We start from the raw sequence: 7,091 nt of genomic DNA on the forward strand, positions 1-7,091 counted from the left end.
CCTCCTCCTCCTCCTCCCTCTCCTCCTCCTCAGCTCCAGCTAACATCCTTAGAGAAATAGTCCTCCAAGGTCTAGAAGCAGAATTCTGCTTTGCAATCCACACAAGACCAGCAAGTTGTCATTAGCTTTCATGAACTCTTCAGTGTCTTATCGATGTTTAGCCAGGTCAGTGCTTTTTAACAGCAGGACTCAGCGGTGAGTCTCATGGTCACAACTGCCTTCGGACCTTCCCTATGGGCAGAAGGCAGGCTCGGTTTTGTTCCTATTTCAATAGTTACTCTATGATCTCTGTATATTCAAATTCTGGTTTGAAAGCATGAAGGACAACTGTCCTATTTTCTTATTGGTACAAGAAAATGATACTTTGTTTTCAATGTTTTTATTTGGTTGGAGAGAATTAATGATGGATTTATGAAATACAAGTAGAAGAGATAAAGGAAAGATGGGGAACTTCCTACTAAGATGGAGTTCACAAAAAAATGTTCTAGGTTTCAAAATCAAGGCTAATAGAAATTACCTCTTTAAGGAGCCGCAGACACGGCAGCCTGCATATAACTCCAAAAAGCACAAGTTCATTCTTGTAACACAAAATTTCACCTCTGCAGAAATGCAACCAAGGAAAATGAAAGGCAGGTAGACAAAAGCCTAAAGCCAGAGGCACAGCCTCCTTGTTAATAGAATTAGCAGACATTTATTTTGTTTATACAGGTGCCAGGCACTGTTAAGATTTCAAGTATTCGAGTGTTATCACTTCCAGAACAGGAGCCCCAGACTCATGTGTGGGACTGAAGCCCAGCTGGAATATTTACTAGCTGTGTGACTTCTTAAATACATTTAAACCTCCCCCAGAGTTTCTGTTTGTTCATTTTTAAGATAGGTATTGAAAATAGTCCCCAGCTCGTTTTCATTCTAGAGAAGAGGAGATATTTGCACTCCAATGTTCATTGCAGCATTATGCAAAAAAAAAAATGTAGAAATAACTAAATGGCCACTGATAAATAAACAGATATTTGTATGTGCTCTATGCATACAATGAGAAATTATTCAGCCTGGGAAGAGGGCTCAGTCATTAATGCACTTGCCGTGCAAATGTGAGGAACAAGAGTGCAGATCCCCCAGAAACCCACTTTAAATGACAGGGAGACATGGCAGCCTGCATATAATTCTAAGTTCAAAAAGCAGCTACGGGCGATCAGGGCAGACAAGCTAGCAAGGTTTACAGTATTAGTGAGTTCTGCATCAGACTGAGGCCTCTTCCTCCCTGAATAAAGACAAAGAGTGAGAGACAGTGATTTCCAGCACCAACTGCAGGCTTCCACCGGCACTCACACACATGTGTATTGTTCCACATACATGCAAAAATATAACTATATAGTCATACACAACATACACATACACCATAAAAAGGGGAAAAATGAAGAAATTATTCCCCTCTAAGTGGAAGAAAATAATTCTGTTAGTTATGACAAAATGGATGAGGCTGATGACATCCTACTAAGAGGAATAAGGTAGTCACAGAATGACAAAGCCAGCTCCATCTTCAGTAGCCATCTTCAGAGTTGAGCTTACAGAAACAGAAGAGAGAACAGAGGTTGTCCAAGGCTGAAGGGGAGGAGAAATGGGAGCAATGGTATAAATTCAGCATTACAAAAGAATCCCTCAGGCCGGAGAAATGACTCAGTGGTTAAGAGCATGGGCTGCTCTTCCAGAGGACCTGGGATCAATCCCTAGCACACACACAGTTCCAGAGGATCTAACACCCTCACACCAATTCACATAAAATAGAATGAAATACATTTAAAAGAAGGTGAAGAAGCAGCTCTTGAGAACTACTGAGCACTGCATCTGTCACTTAACAGGACTGTGCAGTACCGCTGGAAGCTTAGTAAGAGGGTAGATCTCAGTCAAATATTCTGCATCAATAGGAAAATAACACTTTCAGAAAGAAAGTCCTCACCTCACAGGACGTTTTGAGGTTACATGAATGAGTATATCGAGCAAATGTGGCAAATGGAAGGAGATCTTAGCACCTCGGGAGCAGAGTCCTTGGCAGCCCCTGTGACTTGGACTGGGGATAGCCTCATGTGGCAGGAACTACATAGCAACCAGATGCTGAAGAATTCTTTTTGGCCAACAACTTGTGGCAAAGCATGGGACTTAGGATACAATTACTGGTTACTGCAAAGCTGACCATGCAACATTTTGGTAGGCAGTATTGAAGGAAACCCATTCCTCAGTTGGAGAGCTTAAGGGGGGGAAAGCTATTGCCTGAAACTGGCTTTCCATAGGACACCCACCCCTGACTGTGTTAGGACCTAAGGTCCCACTTAAGAGACTGGTGTTCAACCACTGAGGGCTATGCCTGGTCTCCTTCTTATTTTCTTTTTTGAGACAGTATCTCACTTATTTGCACAAGCTAGGTTTAAACTCTGTAGCTCAGGAGGCCTTAAGTATATGGTCCTCCACCTCCCAGGAGCTAGAAATACAAGCCTAAACCAAGCCTAGCTCCATAAATTTTTAAAATCATAAATTAATACTTTAGTGAGGGCACATTTCATATAAAGCAAATCGAAACTACTGTTTACGTAGAAGTATATTCCAGTTCCTAACTAATGTATTCATTTCATACACAGCATGTTATGTATTCCAGACTACTACCCCCCCAATCGAGATCTACTTCCATGAAGTAAAACTATTAACTTCACTTTATAAATGAGATTTTTTTCCATTAAAAAAAATTGGTAGAAGAAAAATTTAACACATATTTGCTTATTGGTTCCTTATTTTAATCAAGAAATAAGCATTGATTTATCATTCCTATTTTGATGCTATATTTTAGACAGGATCTATTTAATGAATATTTAGGTAACGCTCCCTACTTTTTAAGCAGTGGTATTGCTTTAGCACTGCATGTCTCATATAGAAGTATATCAACAAGCACAGTTTCTCCTACCAGCCATGCTTCTAACACACATTCCAGTTGTAAATACTTATACATCTCTTCAATACTGTGCAACTAAAGAATCTAGAGAGGATATTACTACTCCTAATTTAGCTGATGGGAATTCAGAAACTTATAGAAAGTGACTGGGTCCAGTTAAAAGGTTTTAAAGCAGCTTTGTGGGCCTGGTTCTCCAAGTTTTTCCTTCTGGTTCGTCTCCTACCTTTGGCAACACTTTCCAAATGACTAGAAAACAACAATAGAGATAGGAATAAAGCCCAGTGGTTACAAGCACTTCTGTACTCTTGACAAAGTGCTGAGTTCAAATACCCAGTACTAGTATAAAAAAGATGGCCATGGCTTCATGTTCTTGTAATTCCAGATTTGGGCACATAGACAGGTAGATTCTGAGAGCTCTTTGGCTAGCAGATTAGCAGGTGAACAGAAAGGGCAAGATTTCAACCCAGTGAGAGATCCTGTCTCAAGAGACTAAGGCAGAGAGCAGTAGAATAGGAACCCAATGTTCTACTCTGGACCATGTACATATAGACACATATACCCTTACACATATCACACATACAAAACAGTATAATAACTCAATATCTTCTTTTTACAAATATAAATCATTGATATCTACATGCTTTTATGTAGCATGTAGTTTTTGCTACCCCTCTTTAAGCTCTGGGCAGACCATGCTACTAGCCCTATCAGGTTCCCTCTGATCCATGGATGAAAGACACACACACACACACACACACACACACACACACTAGCTTATTGTTCACCCTGCCTTATTGGCTCAGTTGCGGGGCTCTTCTAAGCTTTCCTCTGCTATCTCACACCCTTCTTTCACTCCCAGCTCAGCACCCTAGATTTGCCCTGAACTTTAGTTTCTCAGTTACCTTCTCCTAGCCCAGCAACCCCAAACTGCCCTCCACTTTGCTGCATTTCCAATCTCCTGCCTGAGGAAGCAAGTAGCCTATGGCTGCTCCAGCAGAGATCTCACATGGCTGATCACCTTTTTGGGCACAAGATAGCCAAGGAAGGCTTAGAAGAGCCCAGCAATTGAGCCAATACAACATCTTTATTGGTCGATCAAGAACCAACTGTGGAGCAGGGCCTTAGCATCAGAACCACCCACTACACTTGTACACTGCCCTACCAAACATAGAAAGCACACAGATATGGAGAAGAAAGGAACTAGCTTGTTTTGATGCTCCGTACACGATCATACAGAGGTCTGTGCTGTTCTATAAACGTAGGCACTCTCTTCACCAGCTGAGAATTCCAGTCTCATAATGGCCACTCAAGAAATGCTTACGGGATGAAGAGCCTGGAGCTCTCAAAGTGATGGAGATGACATCAGCCCTACCCTGGAGGGACTTGCAATTGAAAACTTCTGACACTAACCCAGACAAAAATTGACAGGCTATCCAGATAATGCACCAAGAACTTTGAGCAATCAAATAAGTTCGTAGTCTGATTTCTTTAAAACATCACTTATATTGTAATCACAGACTCCTCAGTTCCCAGCCATCCTGTGAGTAACCTGAGTTACTATTAAAACAAAGTCACAATACATTTTGAGAACAGCCTTCAGCCATGTAAATATGAAGCCATTTTGAGCGGAGATGAGTCAAATGTTTTTTTATGGAACCATTAGAAGGCATTTGTGAGTGAGTCGCGCATAAGAATTTCCTCTCAATTCTTTTGAAAGGTAAGTAAAAATCTAAAATCAGCAGCTAAACGCGTCTCCACTTGGACACAGATTTAATTATTCTGGCTAGCTCAGAGGAGATCTAATGATTCTAATGGATTCTTAAACTGCCCTAAGTGGTTCTCCACACTTGGCTGTGTCCACATCCACAACAGACTGAATTATCTCCATATGGAGAAGAAGCTACACTGGGGTCAACAGGCAGTCGGATGGACGAGCTCCTCCTCGACGATCCAGTCTCCCTCAGCAGCAGAGAATGCTACCTATTCTGCCTGCCCTTCCCTCTCTCCGTTAACTCCCTGCGATGTCTAATTCTCCTCCGCTGCAGTCCCAGCATGCCTTTGCGCGGAAACCTACTACTGCACTGTCTGAAAGCCTTCTAGTGCCCCTGGGATTGCTCCCCAGTCTGCAACCCAGTGAAAAAGAGGACAGAAATGAGCTTGTAAATGCGTTCTGGAGAGGTCTGACTAAATATTTGGTTAAAGGTGGTCTCGGGAGGAATATTTGTTCATGAGGCAGACATGAACATTTCCGCCAAGGATCAATAGCGGGGGGGGGGGGGGGGCATTTGAATTGTGCTCAGTGCCCAACGCGTTTCTGTGCACTTACCTCAGTGTGTACACGTCCTCTCCTCTAAATAAATACCTGAGGCTGCCTGCCTTGTAAGATGCTGCTGACACTCCTGCTGTTATCCTCGCCTGACAGCCTAAAGGACCAGGGCATTAGCATCCTTCCTTTGCGCCCTGTATCCAGGCAAAGACATCCCAGCACAGCAGTTCTAAGTGTGTTTTTCCCCTGTGCCTTTAACTGCACAATTTGAATGGAGTTCTGAAGCCCAGGCTTGGAAAAAAAATCAGCCCCTCTCTGTTGGCTAAATCCCCGGGGAGAGTCTCCTGATTTTGTCTCCCGATATCTCAAACCTCTGCATATCCAACCGTTGGAAACCTTGAAGCCTCTGTATATTGAATCTTCTGCCTGGTACATTTGCAGATATGCCAGTTGGTCTGCATAAACCTTACAATGTCTGCCTTTCTCTGCCCTACCTGTCCAGGACCACAGAGCAGTGTTACAGCAAGCGTTGTCTTTAAAGACAGAGTACCACATAGAGGGAGGAACGCAAACATCCTGCTTTTGTTTCCAACTTGGCCTTTAGTAGGAAAATCCATCAACCTTTAAGCTTCAGGTCATATAGAAAGAGAACTAACAATACATTCCTGTTGAATGAGTGCCATAAAAATTAAAATTGGGGCTGGAGAGATGGCCCAGTCAAGAAAGTATGTACTTGCCAAATAAATATAAGGACCTGAATTCAGATTCTCCGGCACCCGTGTGAAACAGTAGGGTCCAGCAGCACTATCCATCCATAATCTCAGCACTGGGGAAGCAGACACGGTCCTGGGGATTTCTGGCTACTTAGTTTAGCCAAAAGAATGAGTTCTAGACTGTGAGAGGCCTGTTTCAAAAAATAAGGTGAAGTAAGTGAGAAAGACATCTGAAAAAAAAAAAAAAAAAAGACATAAAGACATTTTCTTACCTGTCCTACACACACACACACACACACACACACACACACACACACACACACGTTAGGTAGAGACCTAACTCATATTGGACATGCTCTAGGGTAGCCATTTTTATTTATTCTAATAAAAACCATTCAGTTCTAGAAGCTGGGGTTAAAGCATCCTTATTTAAAATTCTCCAAGTAATTCTAGGCTTACTTGGAGAAGCAGGGTTAAGAACAATTGCATAGGGAAATGAATGTTTAGGAGGTGCAGTGGCGGGAGATGAGTGGGTCACAGATTGCTTAAGAAGCCAAAGTAGCCCTTATTCAGAGAACAGATAACTTTGGAGGGAGCTTGAACCCACCCCACACTTACTCTGTTCACCCAGCATTTCAGGAGCAGCCTGGTCTTTTCACAGCCTCTGGGCTTTGTCCCTGCCTCTGCACACCCACGGACAGTGTGCTGGCAGGCAACAGATTTACAACAGTGGGCTGCTGTCTGTCGGAAATCTTTGACTGGGGCAAGTTGGAATATGACCCCTTTCTCCTTCAAGTTTATCATCAATCAATGGTGCTCTGCCAACTCTATCAAGAGGATCCTAATCTCTTTTGCCCTTACGCTTCAAGAAAAGATTAGGCAGCAATCAAGAGCTTCTCACCGGTGAGTTCACAAGGACTTCTCACACAAGGGCAAACACCCAGTAGGCTACCAGAAAGCATCCCATTCAAGGGAGAGTAAATAGGGGATTGGAGGCAGGTGCTTTTTGTCCCTGCGAAAGAAGACAACTTCCTCTCTATCATCAAAGATATTCGTGCCCTAGAATCTCTACTTTCTCCTGTGTTTGAATATAACGCTATAAAATAATGTTGGGATTCATGTAGCTCCACTTCACTCCATCGATAGTAAGTCAGGGCCATACACCTAAATG

This window comes from Mus pahari, chromosome 5 (genome assembly GCF_900095145.1).
Source record: "Mus pahari chromosome 5, PAHARI_EIJ_v1.1, whole genome shotgun sequence".
NCBI classification, from domain to species: domain Eukaryota; kingdom Metazoa; phylum Chordata; class Mammalia; order Rodentia; family Muridae; genus Mus; species Mus pahari.